Source organism: Oenanthe melanoleuca, chromosome 2, assembly GCF_029582105.1.
Source record: "Oenanthe melanoleuca isolate GR-GAL-2019-014 chromosome 2, OMel1.0, whole genome shotgun sequence".
NCBI lineage: Eukaryota > Metazoa > Chordata > Aves > Passeriformes > Muscicapidae > Oenanthe > Oenanthe melanoleuca.
In genome coordinates this window covers 29,350,302-29,376,169 of record NC_079335.1, presented here as the reverse complement: position 1 = coordinate 29,376,169, position 25,868 = coordinate 29,350,302, and the positions used below count along the sequence as shown (strand labels likewise).

Sequence of the window (25,868 nt, the reverse complement as noted above, 5' to 3'; positions counted from 1 at the left end):
AAATCCAAACATCTGTTGTTTGTATAATGAAATTTGTTGTCTCCCTGCAGGTGCCTGAATCATCAAGACTGTATGAAGGAAAGACTAGGACATGTCAAGATGCTAACAAGGGTCAGGCTCTTTCTCTTCTTGAAATCTGTAGCCTGTTATGAAATTTTCATTTTTCTTGTGTGTTGATACCGTCAACGTGAATGATAAACTTCATCTTGGGGAGCAAGATGGGATTATGTTTATGTGCTTATTTAGTTATATCACTGAATCATAGAATGCTTTGGTTTGGAAGGGAACTTAAAGATTATTTCCTTTCAACTGCCTCCCATGGGCAGGAACACTGCTCAATATATAGCAGTCTAGAATCCTATCAGAAAATCCTTGTTCCCATAAAATTAATTGGAGTCTTGCCACTGAGTTCAGTGTGGCCAGAATTTCATCAAGGGGTTTTAATAGGACTGACTACCCAAATAAATAAAGCAAGGAGGGTTTGGCTCTCAGTGACTTATGCAAGATTTCACAGTCAGCAATAAAATCCAAATCAACTAACTCAGAGCACTATTCTGAAACCACAAACCTTTTCCTTCAAACCTAAATATACAGGAAGTTTTGATAACAGAAGAGCAGTACTCACATGGAAAACAAAGGAAATGGTAAGAAAAAATATATTTAGTTAGCTATTTTGAGAGCTGTAACATTTAGAATTTCTTTTTTTTTTTTATCTTTTAATCTCTTTCACATACTATTTTGATTACATTTAATTGCTTTGGACTAGGATTGTAGGGTTTGGTATTTTTTGGGTTTGGGTGGGGTTTTTTCAGTTCATTTGCTTTTTAAAAAATAGTTGGAATGTGAAAATATAGCTTTGAGGCTAAAATCAGTTTTAAAATGCCTGAAACTCCTTTATATCAAAAACAATTTTATTAAATCATTTAATTATGTCTAATGCTTACTGTTTCAGATGTTAAATTTTTTTCCTGAATTTTTTTTCTGCTTTTAGTCTGATTTTTTTTTCCTAGCTTGTTGAATTGTAGGAGAGTTGGGTGTTTGGCCAGAGTACCTGAAGGAAAAAAAAATCACCTTGAATTTAGTTTTTTTTTTCCTCAGGAAGAAATACAATAAATGAAGATAGAGGATAACAGTTGGCATGTTTTTACAACCTGAATTATAGAGTGTGCTGCCATCTTCCTGCATTAAATGCATTACCTACACATACACATGAACACGTATACATGTGCATATATACATGTAGATTTTTAAAAACTGAATGCATTTTTGGAAGAGGAAATCAAAGCATTCTTTTGTTTAAAGACTCTATGATTTTCTTACTCTATAGACTACAGTTATAGAGTTATATATATATTATACTGAAATTTACTTAGATGTTTAGCATTCCTGGTTATGGATCTAATGCAGTATTTTTTTATTTTTTTTAGTCTCATTCAAGCCATCTGTTTATTTTATTCTAATGTATCTTACCATAATTCCATGTAATTATGGACATCCAGTCTTCCAAGACAAACAGCTGACACCTGGAGACACATAAGGAATAACTCCTAAGTTAGGGTTATCTGCCCAACTCTCTTTACATTGACATTTAAAGCACATTCTATGAAGTTCAAGTTAAACCAGAAATGTTATTCAGTGGTTCTTGGATTCAGAAATAAACATACAATAGGCTAGACAGAGATTGTCAGGCTGTCATTATAATACTGGCTGTTAACAACCACAATTAAGGAAGACTACATATCAATTATTATTTGTCTGGAACATGAACTTCCCTAAGCATGAAAGGAAGTGATGCAGCCTGTATTACTGTCTCCACTCTTCAGCTAATTAGTGCTGTTTTTAATGGCTTCATCTGCCCAGGATCAATTGTCTAATGGGGAACAGTTCTCTGTCAGTTAATAAGGTGAGGAACTGTATAATATAATTATGTCTGGCTCCAAAATAGTGCTTCAAACAACACTAAAACAATCATGTGATGGAATAAATAGACTGAGGCAGGGCTGCCAGATAATTCTGGAGCATGCAGATTGTTCCAGTAAGGGTACAAATGTCAGATACAAGAATGTGAGGCACACATAAGGGAAGACTAGGACATTGTCTAGAAATGCTGGAAGTTTAATTAAGAGAAAGAGACAGAGGCAATGTGGATTCAAACTGGTGTTTAAAGAACATTAGCACAAGGAATGTGAAAGGGAAGGGCTCTATTTCCAAAAATACTTGCTGCAGAAATAAACTACTTTGTGGTTGTCCTGCTTGGAAGAACAAGCATTTTAAACTTTCCATTCAGAAAACACCAGCCAGTACTGAAAAAAGGTAGAAAACAGCTTGATTATATATACTGTATGTCTCCAGGCTGCAAAATCTGGGCTATACATAGGCATGCTTACATCACTCCTCTTGTTCTGCAAGATAATAGGATGTTGTCCTTTTGGTCATTTACAGGGAGTTTGGTAGATTATGGCTTATCAGGATGGCAGCATTGGACAACTCAGCAGTGATCTGCACCAGGCAAAGCAGGAGGTGTACATTTTTAATCCTGCAATTAATCACCATTACCCACAGGCTAATTGGCATTGCTCTTGGCATTTACAAAAAGGGGATTATGCCAAGCCCTAATAAGAACAAAAAGCAGACTTTGTGGTATAGGAAATAGTGGAGCTTTATAATTAAGCAAGTATGGATATTGCTGGCTTGCCTGAGTTCAGGTGAGGGAGAATAGGAGCAATACCCAACACATGCATTTTTTTATTACAGACCTAATTAACTCATCTACCTTCTTCAGTGACATCCAGTTTTCCTTCTACTCTCCTTTGTAGCACTGTTTTTCTATAAAAGATACAAACTTTCCTCCTTTGGATAGAAAAGAACACTAAGTAATGAAGAGAAAAAAGAAGGGTATATTTAATAGGGTTTCCTCTAATGAACGAGCTTCTCTCAAACACATGAGGTTTGCACATTTACAATGACATTCAAATATATGAAAGGAAAATAGCTGTAAAGGTTTACCTCTTCTTCCACAGTTGACTTAAGCCATTTGAAAACAATTCACATACCTTAACACACAATCACTCACACAGCTCTTGAGCCCATCAGAGGAAAAAACTAGAGCTTCAGGTCTTTGGATTTCAACACCACCAGACTTTCCTAGGCAAACTGAACTGCAACCCTGTTTGAACCCATTGTGTCTGGAAAGATCATCAGTGATAACACTGGATGTCTACATCTTCCTCCCCTTCTGAAGTTTTAACCTGTGCTATTTGGAACACATCAAATATAAAAGCCTTGCACAAAAGGCTGCAATAACTTGAAAAAAAAGACATAACAATCATTACATGGGGCAGCACTGTAAAGCCCATGTTTCCAGGAAGAGGAAGCTATTTGCATTCCTTGAACAGAATAGCATACAGAATGCAATGAAACGAAACAGAATAGTCAAAAGCTAAATGTGTGAGAGGAAAATTAGAAACAAATTCTTCCATCTGTGTTACATCACCTAAGAATGGGTGTAATTTTCAATACATGGACTACCTGACTCCTATTTTCTTCTTTCTATTTGCAGTAAAATTCACTTCCAACTAACACTTGAGATTATTGGGGACAACTGGAATATACATCCAAGGAGATTTTAGCTGTTGCACATGGAAGGAATAGCAGAGATCTATCTACTTCTCTTTTGCTAATGTCACAGCTAAGAAAAAATCTGGATGGTACTGCCTTACTTCCTTCTCTCAACTCGCTACTAAAACCCATTTTTTTAGTACATTGCTGCAAATAGCTATAGCATAATGTAACATGGCTAGTCCAGGACTCAGTCAAGGCAGAACTGCAGTTTCTGAGACCTTCATGACATCATAAAATGGTTCTCAGAGGGACTGGGATCCATTGCATTTGAACAAAATTGTCAGATGTGTTCAATGGAAAATTAGGTAGATCTGTGAAAGAGATAGTGCTTTGGAGTGGAAAACAAGGAAGCAGTTTTGAATTGAAAACAGTGTGGGGGGAAATGCAAAAGGAAAGAGGAGAATAAGTTCTAATTTTCTCCCTTATCCAAATTTGTCTTTCAATCATCACTGAATAAGTGAAGTATTAAGTAAACTTAGAGGAATCAGCAACTCACATAACTTAGTAATGAAATTTGGAAAATTTATCACCAAAACAATAGTGGGCTTTCTGGCAAAAAATATAGATATCTTGAGTTTCCAGATAATTTTAAGAGTACAATAACAAATATACTCTTCAAAGCAGAAATAATTTTTCATCATGTAACAACTGTTTTTAACCTGATACATGCTCTCACACACTCTCTTTCAATGTTTTAAAGGGGTGGTTAATAAAAAATAATAAATTTAAAACACCACACTGCACTACAATTTAACATTTTCTTTGCAGATTTGGCTTAGGTGGTTTTTACTTCAAATAGAACATGCAAAGATACCTTATATATCAAAAAGAGTCATCAATTAAATACATCACAGAGGACTTTTGCTTTTATTACAGAATAAGTGAGAACATGCCAAATAATAGCATGAAGGTATCTGTGCTCTAGGCATTACTTCAGAAATAGATTTCTTAATTACTGGGTTGAACTCAAATTTTGGCTTTCAGTATCAGAGGACCTCACAAACGCTCAGGGTAAAACATTTCTAGTGGTTCAGCAAGTTGCTCAAGGTACTAACAGAAAAATGCTTAAGATAGCATTGTGGAGGGCATAAAGAAGAGTGGTGTATGTACAGCTTTGAGAAATGTAAAGCAGTGATCATTTTAGTCTGATCTTTTAGTGGCACTGTTGTCCAGGGTATTTTTAAGTGAAAACAGAAGTTGAGCTTCATACAGGTATTTCATCTAATAGTGAACACAAGAATAAGACCTTACTTACACAGGCCACTGTTTTGTAGGAGAGCCTGGAGGATTTCCTCACCTGATGTGGATTCACACTCCTGAGACACAAAGTGACACCAGACTCAAACCTAATGGTAACAGGGAGTCTCACAATACCTCCACTAGTTTCTTTATGAAAAAGCATTGCCCTCTGTGCACCTGGGAACACAAGGAATTGATATGTGGCAAAGATCCCAGCTTTGAGAGGAGAAACACAGGACTCATCAGCAGTGAAGCAAGGCTTGGAAGGAGGCTGCACTTCTGGCAGCACAGCTGACAAACATACATCAAAGATTTCTTCTGCAAAGTATATAATAGATTATAAACATGTAGCATAAGCTCATGATGCTTAGCTATTTCAGGAAACACCTTCAGTGATCGATGACAGAAAACCAAAAATCAAGAAAGCAAAATGGCAATAGCTAGGTTTGGAAGTGGTGCTCACTTAGAAAGATTTTGTTCCTGTCAGGTTCTTTTACTACCTGCAAAGCTCTCTGTAGAAGATTAAACAGTCCAAAAGTGAAAAATATCAGCACAGAGCAGCTATTCTCACAAAGACAAGTGGAGAATTCTGTCCATTCAATACCTTTAGGTCACTGGAGCAGGAGAAGGAGGAAGGGATGGATTTATTGTATTAAAACTGAGAGATGATCTGTGAAACATCTTGACACTAGGACAATGTACCTTATCCTTGTAAAACAAGAAAGAGATATTTACTCAGAAGTATATTTTGGTTCTTTGTGATATTTGGGACATTTTGTATGACTTCCCACTCTTCCTCCTCCACTTTTAAGGTACTTTCCTGCAGTGAGTTGGAACACTACTGTTTCATCCTCTGACCCTTCATAATTCACTTCATTTTTCACTTCAGAAAGGAGGGCCCTTGTGGAGGGAACTGATACATTTGTACTCACAGGATTAAGCAAAGGCCCCAAGGTTTTGTTTATCAATTCACTCCAAAAGAAAAAGGTACTTTGGATGTCATCACCCTGACATCTTTCCTCTTTCAATAGCTCAGTGAAAACTTTCCATCAAGTACATTTCATAAATTAGAACAGTTTTCTACAAATATTTTAGAGTATCTACTCAGTGATTTTAAAATCATGACTAGTGGCAATTAATTTGGTTCATAATTATGGTAAAATTCAGAAAGGGGATTAGAAACTGAAGCATTAAACTCCTAATGAAGTCAGTGTGTGTAAATATACCTACTTTCTTATCAGGTATTAGATGTATTTAATTAGATTTATTTACCTTCCCCTATGTTTCTCTACCTGGCCAAAGCCAAGGCTTCTATTGAAGCATTTTTCTTTGCCAGACTGGGCTTAAACATAATGAGTGACATAGCCAAAAATAAATAATCAGATATTAAATATTTAGACAATCTTTTTAAGGGCTGGATAGCAAACAATTGAGAACAGATTGCATGAAGAATTTGAGGAGACCCCAGTACTGATTAGGAATAGATAGGCATCTCTCAAGTCTGGAACTGTTGCTGTTGTTCTCCTGAATCCAGAGACTGACATAACAACTTTCTCTTTCACACCTATCATCTTATTCCATAACTACCCACTGAAAATTGCCAGCAGTTTGCAGGTAACTCACATGAAAACAAAATTGCACAAGCCAAGGTGCTAATTGCATATTGTTTACTTTCTTCCAATGGCCTCAGTTTGGTTATTATCTTGGTTAGTTAAAGACAACAAATTTTTTAAGGAAAAAGCAAAAGACTGTAGATATAGAAAAGCTTCAATATAATCTGGATATTTATTATTTCACTAATATTAACCTCCTGTCTATATACAGCTAAATGACTTGGTTAGGTAAGATGGAAAAACAGTAGTTGCCTAAACAAAATGTGAGAATACTGATTATTGTCCTGGTAGGGGAACAGAAGAGGAATATCTCTCCATTGTCATAGTGTGATTGCAGGTTAGCAATACCTGAGCCCTAATCCTTTTAATGATGGTTGGCTGCTGCTCCTTTCTCCTCTCAAAGTTGAAAGCCTGCCTGTCTCCCATCCCTCCCTCCCTTGTGCTGCCTGCATGGCAGTGGAGCAGAGGTGGGGAGGCTTTCCCAGCAGCAGTGTGCCAAGGAGGAACAGAACAGTCCCCAGGGGAGGTCACCATGTCCTCCCAGCCCCTCTGCAAGTGCCAGGCACCTCTCAGGATGTTCACAGGATCCTTCTGGCTGCTGCCTCCTCCTCAAATCACACTGACCTCTCCTCATGGCCCTTTACCCCACTGTGGGTTTATTTCCAAGTGGGATAAACTGAAAACTTTTTAATACTGCTAAAGAAAATCAATCACGAGGAACAAAAGGAGCTTAGGTCTGATTTAGGCCCTATTAATATAAAACTGTTAGGTGGAACAGCCAGGCTCAGCAAGAACCAAGCTGTGAGGGAGCTACACACAGGAACAGCTTCACAAATCTCTCCACGGGCCACTAGCAGCTTAACAACTGCATGCAATTATTTAGATGTATAGTTTATTTCTGCATAATTTATGCAGATACGTTTTCAGCTATTTTGCCCAAATACAAAATAATAGTTTCATGATTACAGCATCATCTGGGGACATCAAAGCACTCCACCATTATGATTCACATCCCCATTAACGATAATGCACAAGACAAATGTGAATCTTTATTAGGTTAATTCTATTTTGCCCATTTTGTAGATGAGTAAGTGGGAGCATAGAGAGGTTAAGTGATTTGCCCCAGGTTGAAAAGTGAAATCTGGAAGCAAAAACAATGTGTGAGTATGGCCTAAAAGCCATATACATTACAATTAAATAATGAGGTATTCAATAGCAAAAGACTTCTAAAAACTGGGGCTTCCTATCCCACCTGGTTTTGGGTTTAACAGGTTATCTTGCATTCAAGTCACTTCCTCTGATCACTAAATAACTCTAAAGAATGGGGGACCAGGAAAAAAACAAACAAACAAACAAAAAAACAAAAAAAACCCCCCCCACTCCACCACTTTTATTTCCCTCCCCCCCAAAAAAAAAAAAAACAAAAAAAAACAAAACAAAACAAAACAACACAAACAAATGAACAAAAACAAATAAACAAAAAAAAAAAATGCTGCTAAAGTTGCAGTGATAAGAAATGATCTGTCCTAAAGTGACAGTGTTTTTTTTGCAGTATTATCCCTATCTCAAATGTCTTTGAGAAAGTGAAAGCCACACAAAGCAAAGCCCTGTAGTCTACAGGAGAGTAAAAGAAAGGGAAAGATTTATTCTTTAAATAAAAAAGTTTTACGGAGCTCTTGTTGGATTATTAATGAGGTGGATGTGATTAACTCTGTTAGTTTTAACTTAAGGGTCAGTAACCTTAATTGTTAATTACTGCTTCTCCAATTTAGTTTCTAATAAATGCCTGCATAGCTAGAAATACAGCAAAAAACATTATTTCTCCAGCATAAAGGCATTTTCAACACAGGTTTTATAACACACTGAGAAAAGTATAGCAAGCAAACAACAATACACAAAAATGCAGATAGTGCAAAAATAGTTTGCAAAAATGCAAAACCAGGTGCTCACAGTTTTTAAGCAGCCATTATTTTCCATATTTTTATTTGGTCTTCCTTCAAGATAAAAAGCTAAGAAAAGTTACTATCCTCACCCCTGTAAATGAGCATGATGTTTAAATGAGCCCACAAGCTTCACATTATTTAAGATTCTTAACTATGCTCTGTTGTTTAGATTGAGTAAAATTTGCAGTTTTAGTCACAAGACACTCTCAGAAGAGACTTCAGTGCAGAAAACTTCCACTGATGAGTGAGTTATTATTTATGATGCATTAGAAGCAGAAAAACATAGGGGGAACCAGGCATTGACTCCCACTGTGTTTAAACTATCTCCTATTTCCTGTTAGATCCATTAGCCACTGTCATCACTTAAAGTAAATGTTTTGTCATTAAGTAGGGAAAAATTTGGGAAGTCCCTTCCTTTCTCTCCCAGAACCCCACTAAGACTTTGTGGTGTTACCATGCTGAGAACAGACACATCCTTTCACTGATTACACAGCTGACAGAAACCTTATCAGAATACCAGAAAGGTCAAATATATCCCTTGATAAGGTATGAAGGAACATGGTTCACCTTGGTTTTGGTATTACCTTCACTTCAACTCTTGCAGTGTGCAGTCAGATTCTGGAATTTCAGTGTTTCCACAATATTTCAGTGTGTGTTTTAGTGGTTTTCTGTTCAACTGCATTGAGAACTCCTGGTCCTGAGTGGCTGCAGAATTGGCCCCTCTGACATGTCATCAAAGCTTTGCCATGTTCAGTGGGGCTCTGGAGCTCTGTGCAGACTGAGGGAGTTGAAAGCAAGCATGCCATGCTCAAAAGGCTTTGTCTAAATGATTCTCCCAGAAAGCTCAGTGTTCTGTTTGAATAAATATATCCTTTCCCAGAGGGACTGGGTGTCAGCCAGATCTTATCTACATCACAATCAAAAGTTATTCCCCACTGACAGACCAAGCATCAGCTGGCCAAATTTTTTATATGAATATGAACATTAAACAAAAGTCCTGTGGTCAACAAAGGAAGGGCCTTTTGTCATGAACTCCCAGAATAATAATCTCATTCATCAGAAAGCACTGAGCACCTCAGTGACAAACTCCAGTGTAGCTGTGTTGTTTTTCTTGTATCTCATTTTCATATCTCGGATAAGTTCAGCTTCCTCTGATTCAGAAGGCAAGGAGATCTACAAGGAGGCAAGAGCTTCCTTGGCAAATGCATTACCAGTCCCCTTCTTGCCTCATCCTCTCATTTCAAAACTGCTCTGTTGCAATCAGTAGCTTTAGGTTTGCAGATGAATCACTAAAGATTAATAATGTTTTCTAGATACCAGGGAAGTCCATCCATGCAATATATAAAAGACTTTGAATTTTCCCATCCCAATATATGTTTCTGAATATGCTGTAAAATTGGTGACATTATTAAGTTAGCTGGCTCAAATTTAAGACTAAAGTAAATAATCAAGTTCATTAGCTTTGGAATCAATAATAGCCCATTTCACCTCCGGTTTCCTTCACTAATAATTTCCTTGGAAAAAAGTTGCTGCTAAGTGTAGTGTCAACATCAGTTCTAGATACACTTCTCTTTGAATTATAAAATTCTACTAAGTTAAAAGTAGGGAAATTATCAAAACTGGAATATTAATAGATTAAATTATATTAACATGATTTATCAAAGAAAATAATTTTATTTAAAGTTCAAAGATAATTTTTTAAAGCAGAAAGCAATTATTCATTCCAAATGAAAAGTAAGAGGTTTGCAGACTAATGTGCTTTCCTAGATTTTGAGTTATTGCTTCACTTCTCTAACTAACTTCAGCTATTTTCATAGCTGCTTCTCATGGATCTCTCCAGCTGAAGAATTTTTAAAAGTATGTGACATCCACGGGAATGCCAAAATAATGTATCATGATTTTGCAAAGCATTTAGCCAGAAGCAATAGGACATATCAATTTTCTTAATAAGTCAATCACTCCTTATACATTTCAGTATGAAGCTGCAATTGATAAAAAAATATTGAGTCTACTAAGAAAAGCTAGAAATAAATACATATAACAAAACCAAAATTATGCTTGTTGGGGTGAACATAATCAGATAATTTCCTGCTAACAAATGCACTAATTTCATTATACAACTGACACAGAACAGAAGAAGACAGCTGTTTTTTCAGCTCAGTGTTACAAAGAACTGCAGTTACTGCTCATTATAAAAAGAACTCTATTTTTGCTAATTTTTAGCCACAAATTATTTCAAATTATATTCTTTTTAAATCTGAATAAGAATTGTTTCAGTTTTTTAAGAGATATGTCAGGTCTCACAAAACATAGTGCACTCTAATTTGGATTTGCAGTAGTGTATGACTTAGCTCAAAATATTTCTTATCACTGTTCAGAGGAAAATACGCATCTACAAATTACATAAAATATCAAAATCACCTGCCCTGTTGCAAATCAAGTATATTTCTGTGTATTTTTGTCAGGCTATGTTGGGTTTTCACAAATATAGCAAGCCATAAAGACTTTATAATCTGAATGTCAAAAAGCATGAACCAGACATTTCATAGGGAGACATTTTTGCAAAATTTCATTTCCTCACTGAAAGCCACCGAAAGCCAACTTATTTCTATCACAGGTGAAACCTGGAAATATCCACATTTCTGCTCCTGTCGTCTTTATCTCTCTCAGATTGAACAGAGAATTTGGACTAGTTCCTACACTCTTGTTTTCACCTTCAGTTCTTTTTTACTTTGATGCACATCAGAGTGCTAAAATAAACCAGAAGAACAATAGACTCACTTTCTCTAGGCCTTGCAGGGTCAGATTTTACAGCAAATACAAAACAGTTTACTGGAGTTGAAGACAATTTGTCTTTAGTAGTGGAGAATTTGGAAATGGTTATCAATAACATTTCTTACAACTTTGTCCAGAATTTAATGTATTTTTGGCAAGTCTTCATTTGAAACACCCTTGCTAAAGGTTTTAACAAGAAGTGAAAAAGCTGAACATAGATTAAATAGAGAAAATGAGTTATGAATATAAAGAAGAAAATACAAATAATTTTCAATCTTCTCCAACAGCATAAACTGATTAACAGGGATTGTTAGCAATTGATAGGAAATCTGGTGGGTATTTGTGAGAGCTTTAACCCTGGGACTATAAACACACACAAAAGAAAAAACGAAATAGAATTTGGCATTCTGAGTGAACACTTGCATCTGGGATTTTACTATACATATGTTAAAAATATTTTTTTTTATTTTGGCATATTAAAACCTTTTAAAAGCCTTTTATTTTCAAATGAAGATGCACAGATATTCAGCTCAAGGAAAAAAAGAATATTAGCTATATAGGTATCACTGAATCCAAATTTGTATAATGCCAACATCTCTTTCATGGAAGAAGTTTTAAATTAAACCTCAAAATGGATGTAGTTTATGCATCCCTCTCACACTGAAAAAGAATACTAAAAGTGTATTCTACTTTTCATTACAACATTGTATGTATAATAACAATACAAGTAACATGCAAGTATCAAAGAATCTTTTGATAAGGTTTTCCTCACCACAGTTATTTATGCTTGCAACAAGTTAGGAGACCACATTGTTATATGCTGGTAAAAGTATCCTATGGTCCCTGTTTAATTCCTAGAGAAACCTGTCAGAGGTAAAAGATGTGCTACAAAAGGGATAAAAAGTAAAGAACATGTCTATTATCAATTTAATGACAGGATAGACGTTGCCTTCAAAGTTTTTCCTGTTACGAAGCCTCACCAGTGAATAAAAGTATCTAATGTATTATTCAGATAAAGGCCTCTGAACCTTAGACAGAAGGAAATCCATACCGCCTTACATTGCTTTATTAGGTCTATATTAAGGGCTCCATTACTTTAAAGAAACTGTTTAAGTAACATTAAGGCTATGACCCAAACTGACAAAAGTAGGGAAATATAGATAGCTGAATTTCCATCTTTAAAATATGCTGCTGTGGAGAAGAAAAAGGAACAATGGACTATGAGACTTTGCTTCTCATCTTGGGCTGAGAGAAATATTTGGGACAAAAAAAAAAAAATAAAATAAAATAAAGCCTGAATCTTCACCTTGCATTCAACTGAATCCAAATAAAAACTGTTTAAAGTTTGGCTCTCTTCCCATTACCTCACACCACGGGTCACTTGCAGATAGAGGAGCAAGTTTTCAAGCTGCTATAGGGATGCAGACAATTCCTTCCTCCTTTGCAACAGCAACTGTTAGAATAAAAGACCCAATTATTGCTGCCAGAGCTATATGTAAAACATTGGTGCCCAAGGGTTTTCACGTGTTCTCTGCCCACGAGATTTACTCTCTCTAGAGAGTAAAAATATATATATATCTACCTTATTTTTTCCTTTATACAGGGGTAATATAGGAAAGAAGATGTAAGGGGACAATTGGATGACCAGCAATAAGACTGATGGTTTGAAGGGACCATCATGGTCTTGGAAAGGAAAACATCATTAGACAACTATTTCTTACCTGTAGCTGCTAGTTAAAAGATTTAAAATTAATTTCCCTTTATACCATGACACTATACACAGATGAACTCTAACACAATTCTATCAAATAATAAGTAAACTAGAAAAATCTGTTGCATAAATGTTTTATTTTAAGGTTGATATTAAGTGCAATTGTATTACTCATCTCACCTGAGGGCCTGAAGTACATTTACATAATATATTTCTGTTGTTGAAGGCACTGATAAAGCTCTAACTAGTATCCTTATTAGTATTTTAGTTTGGATTTAAAACCTTTGCTAATAGAAATGTAAGAGTGGCTTGTGGCTAGGAACATTTTTAAATCTGTCATCAGTTGAATGATAGTTTTAATCATAAATTTTGGCTTTATCCATGTGGTCTCACTTCTGCATTGACATAAAATATTTTTTACCCTCAGCATAAAAACACGACACAGAATCTTTTATAACAAACCCAGAGACCAGTATCATAAGGACTGAACAAAAAAGTTCCTCTTCATCAAATTCATAGCTCTGTGAGTGGATCTCTGCAAAGCTGCATCAAAAAATTAGTGTCATTAGGCACCAGTGTCTAACTGTGGGAATTAGTAACAGTGGCACCAAATTTGGAAATAAGACATTGATAACTTCTAAAGTTCCTCAGATCAAGATTCAATGGCCTTCTGAAATATAGTTTTGGCCAAATCTATATTTAAACTGCAGACAGGGGTAAATGATGAAAGTGAGCAAGTTGAAGTGTTTATGTAAGATAAGATTCAAGGATCCAGGACCTCTTTTGGCTTTATGCACAATGATATTATTATAAAAGTATATGACTTAGAGATTTGTGAGATTTGAATGTAATTGCCATGGAAAAATAATGAAAATACAGGAGATCCAATTCTACAAGACATTCAGTCCTAAGAACAAAGGGTTACAAGGATAACAGGATATATTTTAAAGATGCAAAATGAGCAAACAGTCTCAAACATAATAAAAATTAACCAGCTATAACTAGTCATTAACTGGGTAAGCAGCTAACCTTCAGTTCTTGTCATTTCCATTCTGGCAGAAATAACACACACTACATTACACTGCACTAGATTATCTTTCCTAACCCACGTGCCTTGCACCAGAAAAAATAATCCCAGAGAACTACCTTGCACAGATCCTGTCTCCATAGCTTGTGAAACTATGGAGAAAAGAATCTTAATTGTTGAAACAACATGTATTTCCTTGCCCTTGGGCCACTCTCCTTTCAATCCCACATCTGCAAATCCCTCAGCAGTAAGCAGCTGGTGTGGGTCCTGCATGCTTCACTACTCACCAGGGTTACAGAGAGTTGTCTGTCCCTTTCCTGCTTCAAAGACACTGTTTTCTGGCAAGAATCTGCATCCATTACTGGTATGATCTTGTGCTCCCTAGAGAATCTCTTCACCACCTATTTCTTGAGAAAACACATTGGCCCTAATCTTGCTTGAATTCCCAAAGAATCTTATTTGGAACTACATGGTCTCAGATATGTGCACTTTCCTGAAGCTGCTAATGAAAGTAATGAGTGATAAGGCTAATTCTTAAATTATATCCTATTACTCTCTCACAAGATGGACCTGCCTTCTCTCTTACCACAAAGAGCCAAGGAAACAACAAGAGCTGCAAAGAAAGAAAATGACATGGCCACGTCCCAGTGAGCTCTGAATAACATTACTCCCTGACTACAATCAGCTACCCTGAACAACCATGACTTCTATAGCAAGTCTCATATACTTCTTTGTATCTTCTGTAATTTTTCAAGAAATAGAAAGTGTAGATGAAGTTTGAGGCCTTTCATAAAGGCTCTTGCTCTTGAAAAGCCAGTGACACATCTTCTGCATCACCTTACACCTCCTAACAATTCAAGGTGTGTCTTTCTCAAAACACAGGTGGATCACTCTCCAATATTTCACCAATTTACATTATTGACAACAATTTAATTTTTCAAGGTCAGTAGAAACCACCATTCAATGAACATGGAAGAAGATAAGATGATGAGTGACAAGATTCTAGCTCTCTATTTGACACAGTGTGTTCTTTACCTTGTCTCAGTATTTTCTTTTCTAAAATGGGAAAAATAGCTTTCTACATATCCAACTGTAACTTTTAGTAAGTGAAAAGTCAGTAAATTAAACTGCTCTGCAAAAAATTACAAGGAACAATGTCAAGTATTCTTCTCTCCCTTCATTGCCTGCACCCGAAAATATAGGGATTGATCCATTCCTTCCCACCTTCTTGACGGAATCTTACTCTTTTATCAAACTAGTGCAGTTTTTTAATGAAGATATTCTTGCTCTCTTTGCTAGTATAGTGTATTTTATACCACAAAAGGCAAAACTTAAGGCTGGGACTTCTGTGCAAACACAGACTGCTTGCTCGACCTGGCAAGAGAACAGCTGGATCTCCATCCTGTTGATTGAGCAGGTGTAAAGACTTCATCCTGCAAGGTGCTGTTAACCTGTGGAAAGTTCAGGCCTGTATTAACATTTAAGCATAAGGGTAGCCCTCTTGCAGGTTGTGCCACAATAGATACTGGCATAAACACACTGTCATAGACCTCTACATATGAATGCATGCACAAATAAATGGCTGACAGCTGGATACAAATGCAAAAATACATCTCAGGCTGGGATACTTTGAATTATTTCTAACATATACAATGCAAACCAGCTATTTGAAATGTCACAAAGAAAATTTTCTCCCAGGATGCATTCTTGTATGCTAAAATTCAACTAACACTGGACTCCTTTTTGGAAAAATAAACGTTAAAAAGGCTGTGTTTCAAATGGAAGTGCTGACAAGCCTTTGACTATCTCAGCTTGAACAGTATCACCACTGTATATTAACAACTGTAGTCATAAGATCTCAACATTTTCCCCCTCCCCGTCTTTCCCTGGAGCTGCTCAAAAAGCTAAGCCCCTTTTCACAATCTTAATGACCAAAAGTTGAAAAAATAAAAAGAGAGAAAGAAAAAAGTAAAAAAAAACTTAAAAGTTCAGCTGGATTTTCTTCTGGTTTCCTAATGAGCTTAACATCTCATAAGATTCTTTGGTAAAGGAGAAAATCTTTTCAAAAAGACCCATTTCCCTGCTGACAGTACAATCTTTCTGAAGTAACATCAGAAAACCATAAGGGTGACATCCAAGCCACCTGAGCTGGTGATACAAGATCTTTAACCAATAGATTTGTATCTCCTCTTTACTCCATATTTTCTAGCAATGTAGTTCTTTAGAATAGGGTAAAAATAAAAAATCTGTTTAGTTGTCTAAAGGAAACAAACAACTTTGTCACTGGATCTCTGCAAGAGTTTGACCAAAGTCAGAGTATATTGCAATTTAATTTGTCATAAAAGACCTGAGGTTGGAGGCTTTTAATAAAACAGAGGATCAGAAATTAATGTTGTTTCATGCCACCTTGCATATGCATGAACAACAGGACCTAACCTATTTAATAACTTGTTTGTTTTGGGGTTTTTTTTGGCTTTTAAACAGTAGAGAATGGTCTCACAGCAAACTTGAATCCTGTACTGTGCAAAAAAAAATAAAGTATGGAGCAACTGCTACATGTGTAGCATCTGTAAAAAAAAATGCTGTCCTGACTGCAATGACATCTATACATGGGATTTGAACATGTAAAAAGTTACTTACATAACTGTCATTACTCGTATTTGTTGTCTTGATGCCTGTAAGAGGATGAAAAAAGAGTGGGATTAACTAGTCCTTTTTATATACTATATCAGGTAAAATGTATGAGTTTGCATTTGTGTTGTGATTTGGTTGCACTACAGTACAGCAAGAGGTGGCATTCTTGAGGTACATAAGTGTAATGACATGTTATTATGTTAAGAATTTGCATTATTGAGTCAGAAACCATCAAATTATGCAATTTATTTTTGTTACAGAAATCTATAACAGGAGTGTAGACTGTAAGGGGTTTTATCATAGATTGCACCTAAATGAGCAAGAGAAGAAACTCAACAATGCTTACTTTTAAAATTTGGTGAAAGGATACTCCTCATTCATCTTTTTATAAGTTCTATGATTTTTGCCTTAGTTGCTTTAATTCTGTAATTTCAGAAATTATGGAACATCTATTGTGAAATAAGGTAACAGTGATTTTAATGTATTTGAAAGTCTATTTAAGATTGTTTTGTTTGTTTTTTGTTTTTTTTAAACAGGACACCAGATCAAATATGATGAAAAAATGCAGTTTTCCTAACACTTTGAATTCCTATGTGTTACAAGTCCTTCTTCTAGGCATGATTCAACACTGAGTGAAGCTGGAATGCCTGGACAGAGGTGAGAGTCCAGCAGGATGCACTTCCAGAACAGGGTCCTTCCAATGACCTTCAACTTTATTTGGTAGTTGATTCCAGAGGTGGGAATTAATTCTGCCCCCAGGTCAGCTTAATCCCCTTGCAAGAAGAACCCTTCAATTATGATAAACTCTGTTAAATTATTTATGATATCTCTATGATCTAATGAAGCTTTATTCTGCAAGAACTTTGTCTCAAGATCACATAGAGGAGGAAATGGGGCAAGGGATCATAAAACTCAAGTAAATGTGGACTCCAGAGCAGAAGCACCAAAGAGGCTGGTTCAAATTTATTCTTAAATAATTATGCTGGTTTTTGAGGAGTAAACATAAGAAGGAAGCTAGCCCATAAAACCTAATTCTGCCCTGTTTTACAGTGAATATGGTCACAGAGAGGCAACTGAGTCTGCCAAGGCAACATTTCAGATCATGGAGTAGACTGCAGGAAGTCCTATAGTCTTGCAATTTTCACATAACCTTTATTGTCTGATTTTCAACTGGCTGCTGTAGGCTGTAAAAATGAATTTGTAAAAAAAAAAAACAACTCAAATCCACAAGACTGGTGCTTTGGGATATCCAGTCTTAGTACCTGACCCAATAAAATATACATATACATTCAACTTCCACACCATTAAAGCCAGACATTTTCTTTTAACAAAATCTGACCCTCAGTTGTAGTCAATACCATACAGAGGCATTTAGAGAGTAATGAAATCTCACAGGAAATTCTTTATATAAAGAGATTCAGAAATGAAAATACCATGCAGTCATTGGCACATAATGGTGCAGTTAAGCCGTTCATTTTTAATTAGGTCTGTGATCAGAAAATAGCCAATTTTGCTTTCTGCTTCTTGGTGTGTTCAACAATTTTGTCAGCCAAAAACTGTTAGCTGCTGAATTTTTAACGATCCTTTATTGGATAATGAGGTTTTGTTTTCATTTCTTTCAAACGGCTGGAGCCTCCGCTAACAATTATATTGGGGAAAATGTTTCCACAGTAGGTGGGCCCCACAGTCTGTCTAAACCTTGGATTAGCATTATAGAAAAAAAAAATAAAAACCAGAGGGAAAAAACAAAGAACACTTAAGAAGAGCAGGTTTGTTCTTGGGTGCATACAGAATTGGGTTACTTCATTACATAAATTAGGCAAAGGAAATGAGTGCATTCAATACAGTGAAACTTATATGGCTCTGCTAGTCTCTGGCTTGGCAAGATCCAGCCACCTAGTTGAAGTAGCCTTCAATTAATGGTGAAATAAAACTATACTTGTTACTTCAGGAATAATATGAGCTTTTAACAGCAAAGCTGGGCAGGTGTCTGCCTGGCTCAAAAGCTCCTTCTGTCCTACCATGATGTTACAGTGCCTGTTTCAAGGACTAAGTCCTTTTGGTTTACAGAGGCACTTGCTCACCTGTAATTCAGAAAAACCTCCTGCTTTTATCACCTTAGGAGCAACTTGTTCTTGGACCAAACAAAGTTTTACCTCTTTCTTTCCATTTCCAAGGCAAAAGGAGGGTTTCTGATTGGGTCATCAAGATTTCTTCATTCCTTATGCTCTTTATTTCAGAAGAGAGTTTTGAGGCTTGTGCATAACTTCTGCTTTGCTCTCATATATCAGCCAGCATCACTTTGAGATGTTTGAGATGGTACATCAAGAAAAAGTGTCCATTTTGGACATGGGCCTGAGCCCTGAAATTTGAGTATAAATTAACCATTGAATGGTTCCCAAATTGGAGACTCAAAATCAGTCACTGCAGAAGGAAAGATGACAAAAAGAAGTGAATTTGAAGGAAAAAAAAAAAAAGGAAGTTGAAATGCACTGAAAATAGGGACAGTGCAAACCCAAGAACAAAGGAGGTTTGTTTTTGGGTGTTTTTTGGTTTTTTAAGGGTATATTAAACTTTTTCAAAATGGGTTTGCAGAAGAATTTCACCACAACATTTCCAATTCAGGAGGAGGAAAGTAGACAAAATATATGTAGGGTTCATTGCATCGCCTTTCCTGAGAAGACTGCCTGGAAATTTGTTTTAAAAACTCAGTATCACTCTCAACTTTGTCAGGCTTTAACAACTTCCTGTACAGGTATTAAAATGAATGATAATGGGAAAAACATCCAGCCATAACAGATCAAGTATTCTTATGCATAAGATAAAACCATAATTTGACTCATCAATTTAAAAATAATCTAGTGGCTTTTTCTTAATTTCAGACTCTTCAAAGGTGCAAAATTCAGCATTTTGGTTCTCATATTCGACTTGACTCAATATTATAGTCAGCAGAATGTCTCCCTAAGGAATCAAATAACATAGAGCCCATCTGCTGAAGGGCTGTATTTAACCTTCTATGCAGCCAGGAAATTGAGATGGCCCAGGATCTCCTGCCCAGTTACCCAGGGCTTTTTCCATCTTTTGATTGCACTGGTCCAGATTCTTTCAAGTCTCAGTGTTGTTCAGTTTCTGCTTCACCTGATTTACCAGGGTAAACCTTTCTGTCTGTGCTTTGCACTCTCCATGCTACTTTAAAAGGCTACTAAGCCTGAGATTCAGATGCAATGAGCTCAGTGAAATCAATGGGAAATATCTGTGCTCACCAAAGGCCAGATTTTGATCCATTGTGTTCAAGCAGAATGATCCTCATTAACCTAACAGATAAAGGCAGCACTGAGCAATACCTCTGTAACATCCATGAAATCACTATTTCATGATACCAGTGAGAGCCCAGGGAGGAGGTTTCTTGGTTGCAATAATTAATAATTTACAAAAAGCTTTAACTAAGCAAGACATTGCCCACCTGGAAATTGGAATGAAAGGATATTAATGAAGCTGCAATGCAGATGGTCATGTTGAAGGTGATGAAGAATTTATTAGGGAGACAGCCATCAGAGGCTGTGTAGTACATGAAGCATAAAACTGCTATAACTAATGACAGCAAGTAGTTTAGGCAAGTAATGGAGAGCACAGCTACAAAAGGGAACATGGAGATATATTATTTAGTAATAAAGTTCTCATAAAAATGTGAAATATGAAGTAGAAAGATTAATATGATTGCACAAGCCATCTTAAATATCCATACTGGACTTCTGCCTTTAAAAGAAGTAGACTGAATTTATGCCCCAGCCTCCACACATAAGTCATGGCACTTATTTACATAGTTTATGCAAACTATTACAGATCTATGTATTTAATTTATTGAAATAATGTTTGAAAGGGGTATAATTTATTGCATTAGCAGTACAGCAGATGCTATATTTCTACCTGCCAAGTGATCCAAGAAGAGTAGGTCAGGTTATCAATCATCATATCATACTGCAGAAGATCCAAGGACCTGCAGGTTGGCAGCTGCACTCCTGTAATAATTACAGTCTTCCCTGAGATTGAGCAGTGATCCTTTCTTTACATCTCCACTGCTGGGTTCAATCTTTGCACTAAACCTAGGTGAAAGAGCTGGCTGCAGAAGACAACATGAATATAAACATTGCATATGGCACCTTTTTCCCCAGCGTTTTGCAATAAATCACCTCTTCTATGGTTTTCTTTTAGTAGTAGAAAGCTGAAGAATTTTAGATTATGCTAACACTGGCATGCAGAGGAGATGAGTAGGGGGGAATTACAGAGGATTCTGGGCTATTTTTAAAAGCTCTTTAAGCCTGCTTTCCTCTCACCCATCTGAATTCATTATACATAAGGAAATGTGTCTTTAATGCATACATTGATCAAGCTGCCTAATTAGAGGAAGCCATTCTTTTTTCCAGTTCTTTTTAAAATGCATGAATGCAAGACTGAGCCCACTATACTTGGAGGAGAATTTTCTGTCCAAAATAAAACATTTTTCTCGTGCATACATCCAGTAATAAAAAAAGCACTGCAAATTGCTACACTTCAATGCACAATGAAGATTTATCCTTCTTACCAGATTAAAAAGAAATATTTACCTCAAATATTTTTGATGCTATCAAAACAGGGGATTTTAACGCATTTTCCCAAATTTAGCCATAATATTTATCTTTAATGGAATTACAGTAATGTGAGACTGGCATAAAGTGAAACACTAAAGGACTTTTTTGACAACATTGACCTCATCATTTATCTAGAAGGACAGCTATTTTCTCAGCCACTCTTTTTTTATTAAGATTTTAATTATTTTTTGTGCCATATAATTTTTTTTTCTATCAAGCACTTCTTCTACCCTTTCAAAGGCCATCAGTACTGGGAAGCACTCTTTACATGTCTGGTTTGCTGATATTATTTTAGAAAGAACAGATAAATATTTTCGACTAGCACAAGAATTTCGACTGGCCAAAAAATGGAGCATGTTAAGGTGCTTTCTTTCAGGGTTTTCTCAGCTGTCCATTTCAACATGCAGAGTTAAAATGGAGCTCTCTGCTAACACAGAGGTTAGACCCTGTCTCCAGAACACTCATTATCTGTATTAAACCAATATTTAAGTAGTGAATTATATATATATGTGTGTGTGTGTGTGTGTATATATATATATGTATATATGTATATATGTGTGTATATATATATATATATGTGTGTGTATATGTATATGTATATGTATATGTATATGTATATGTATATGTATATGTATATGTATATGTATACACACACACATATATACCCAGATAAATAAAATCAGCTTACAAGACAATGTTTTTTTTCTACAGGGTTGGGACAGGGAGCTAAGAATTGTAGCTTGTCTTTGGAAATGTAGGCTTTGTCTCCAAATGCAGGTGATAGACATACATAATGGTGATTATGGAGTTCATACATCCTCAACCAAAGTCTAAGGACTGTGTGTTTTGTTTTTTAAAGAAATGGGGAAACTACAGCATCAGTCATTTGCATGATTCAGAGACATACTGAATTAAATAAAATGTTTATTTTGATATGCCAGCAGTAATATTTTATTCAAATTCTGTGTGACTCACAATTGAGAGACACAAAGTCTTCTAAAGGGTAGTAGTATGAACAAACCTATAGTTTCTGTTGCTTTAGGGCACTTGTTTACAAATCATATAATGTCTTTGATAAGGAATATTAAATTTTCCTTTTAATCTTTTCTTTCTTTCTCTCTCTTGCAATTTCTTTTCTTTCCTTTAGAGGGTAAAAAACCTTAGAAAAAATTAACCTACAGGGTGGATAATCTTCTTTTTCCATAGTACACTGAATTATTTTGCTACCACCATGTAGTTTGTTATATTTAATAGAGGGGGTTTTGGAATCATAAATGAATAAACTAGTTCATTTAACTGTTACTGGAATTTTGCACTTTTCCCTTGTGAGTGGTTTTGCTGGCCTTATAATACTATTTTGGTTAGCTGAAATCTCATGAGTTATGAGTGTTATTTCCTCACAATTGCACATATTTTCCATATTTCACACAAACCAATTATTTATCACACACATATACATGTGTTTCGAATTATTTTTAAATTAGTTCTTTCCTATTTTATACTGTTTTAAATTACTCTCAGTGTTCTGAATCTTAAAATAAATGATCTATTCAGTCCTTACTAGTGTTTGTCAAGATTCCATAGAATAGCTGCTGGTTTGTTTATGAAGAACACACTTTTTCACCTATGCATCATATCCTCTTGCACCAAGGGGTACTTGGCAGCTGGTTCTCCCTTTCTCTCCCAGGGATGGTGTAAAGCCAACCAGTATGATAGAAAGTGGGAATACTCGAGGTTCAAGACATTCCTTAAACCATCCTTGTCTACTTCTTTGTGCCAGATGGCAAAGGCTGCATAATTCCATGTCATACTGGAAACAATGGGCTTGAGAGAAAGGTGAAATGTGAGTGCCCATGTGACACCATAAGGCAATTTTTAATAATGTATTGAATATATTTAAAATATAATTTAAATGAAATGCTTTATATATTTTATATTGCATATTTAGATGAGATATGTAGATATAATTTTAATACATAGATATCTCCTCGTCCATTTCAGCAGTTAGACAAGAGTGTGCAGTCAGAAATGGAGATATAATGCCAGTCAAATTCTGGTTTTGTGGCTCGTGCTGTTGAGAAGGGTTTGGTTTTTATAACAATGATATATACTTTGATACCTCTAGACTATTAGGGAGGAGTGGGATCTACCTGTCTAAAAGAGGCAAGAGAATCTTTGGCAGCAGGCAGGCTTTAAAGTGGAGGATTCAGAATGCAGGGTCCAGAGAGGAAATGCTCAGGCTATGGCATCCAGCCTGGGGATAAGCCTAGCCATCCTGAGCAGCAGCAAATGCTCCCTGGCTGCCTCCCAGGATGAGAAGCAGGATGCCAACAGCCTCAAGGGTGTGTGTGGTTATGGCAGATCCTCTTGTACCCATCCTGGGAAACCTGCATGCACAATTACCTCTCTGAGCAGCCTGCACACAAACACACAGCGTGGGGAATGCAGGAAGGATTGAAGGATCAGGGATCTGTGTGCAGTCACAGGGCCACCATCTCCTTGAAACTGCAGAGACAGGGTGGGATAGCTCACACGACTTGGATGCTGTCATGGACAGCTGTGGCCCTTTTTAGGAAAGACAGGCCAGCAAAGTGAGGAGTGGAGCTGCTTTTATGTTAGGGCAGAACTGGAATGTGTCTCTGCCTTGGAGAGGATCACGAATGAGTGGAGAGCTTATGAGTGAAAATTAAGGGGCAGGCTAATATGGGTGACACTGTTGTGGGAGCTTGCTACAGGTCAGGAAAATGGTTATCTGGTCAGGAAAAATAAGTGGATTAGGCTGCCTACAGGCAGCTGAAAGCTGCCTCATGACCAAAGGGCCTGGCTCTCTGGAGGAAATCAACCACTCTGATATCTCTTGGAAAGCCACCATGGCTCTGTACACAGTGCAGGAGGCTCCTGCAGAGCACTGATGACAACTTTTTGACATCCATGGTGGAGGAGAAGTGTGCTGCTGGACTCTGTACTAACAAACAGTGAAGGACTGGCTAGGGTTTGAAATGTTTGGGGGCAGTCCTGGCTGCAGTGACATTGAGATGGTGGAGTTTAGGATCCTGCATGAATGAAACAAGGCAGTGAGGAGGATTATAACCCTGCACTTCAAGAGAGCTAATTTGGCCTTTTAAAGCACCTATTTAGAGGAACCCCATGGGTTAGGGCTCTAGAAGAGATGGGGGTTGAAGAGAGCTGGTTAATATTTAAGCATCAATTCCTCGAGACTCAAGATCTGTACACCCCTATGAGCTAGAATATGTTAAATGAAGTAGATTTTAAAACCAATACCTGTTGTCTTTCCTCAACCTCTTTCCTTCTCTGTCGATGGGAGTTTATGTTTCTTCTGATCTATGGTTCTGCAGTCACTTTTCAGGCTATGGAATAATTTGGAAAACATTTTATGAAGCATGGTATCAGAGGTTTAATTAGAAATCCAACATGCACTGCTTTTCTTCCATCCACTCAATTTACATGCAGTAAAATGTTACCATCTTTATCTATCAAGAGGCTATATTAAAAATCTTCCTGCTGCTCCTGATCTTCAGGCTCCTGAGACTCACATTCCACCCCTACCTATTTCAGGTGAGAAAAGCACTGCTTCTGGAGCACACAGGAAAACAAACAAGCTGACAAACAAAAACTTATTCAGAAAGTCAAAATATTTCTGATTCTCTTTTATTTTTTAGTAAACGAAATATTTTGTTTGTCTCTCAGAGCCAGCATTTATATGTGGTAATGAAACAATGAAGAACAGGGCTTTTTTTTGTGGCTTGTTTTTTTTCTCACTTGTGTCTGCCTTCTTACATGGACTTACTTGACAAGTAAGAGAGGACCTGCTCTCTGGGATAGCTGAGTAAGCTAATTCACAGTGAGCTTTTTTTTCTCAATATTTTCCCAGTACTGCTCTGGGATATAAAGAGAATCTTCAGAAAACTATATTTTATTCTTCAGAATTTGTTTCCTCTTCTCCATGTCTCACCAAAAATAATTGCCTGTGGAAAAGTAAATTAGTTTCCTAATTGCCTTCCTATTAGTTGGACTGAACAATTTGCAAATTTTTCCACTTTTCCAAGTAGTATTTTGTCTAGTCTTTATCAATGTATATTTGAAAATGTCATCATTTGCTAGTTATAAGCTTCATTTTATATGCCTCTTTCTTAGCAAAGATCTCTCAAGTTATAATTGAATGTCAATAATTTTTAACTATTTCTAAAGTCATCTTCCCTTACTTTTCTAAACTATATATTTTTTCCATTTTTTTTCCTCAAAAATGAAGATGAAATTTTTTTTATTTTCTTAATTATTTTGGAATACAAGAGCAAACATAGATTAATTTTTACTGCCTCTATTTTCCTTACCCAAAATTATTGTTTTATTTCATATTCCTCATATATTTTGCTTTATTCCTTTTTTCTAATTTTGCATTCTGTAAATAAAAATAAAATTAAATATTAATTATTATGTTTCTCAATTAAACTATACTTTAAATGAGCTGCTCTGAAACATATCAGGGCATCCTAATGAACAAGTTTCAACATGTAGTTATAGAACCATAGAATGCTACAGGGTTGGAATAGACTTTAAAGATCATCTAGTCCCAACCAGCCCTGACATGGGTGGGGATACTTTCCTCTCCACCAGGCTGCTCAAGGCCTTATCCAGCCTGGCTTTGAACAATATCAG

At 36.3% G+C, this 25,868-nt stretch overlaps 1 long non-coding RNA gene across 4 annotated transcripts in view; it reads left to right on the top strand.

Annotated features, from left to right (window-relative positions):
• The first annotated feature begins 513 nt into the window (after positions 1 to 513).
• The window catches only part of LOC130249909 (uncharacterized), a 56,057-nt gene continuing 30,702 nt past the window's right edge, over positions 514 to 25,868 (top strand). For all 4 annotated transcript variants that reach the window (XR_008839872.1, XR_008839871.1, XR_008839869.1 and 1 more), the window contains exons 1-2: positions 514 to 644; positions 17,100 to 17,220. This is a non-coding gene — a long non-coding RNA (uncharacterized LOC130249909). The remainder of the gene's footprint in view (positions 645 to 17,099; positions 17,221 to 25,868) is intronic.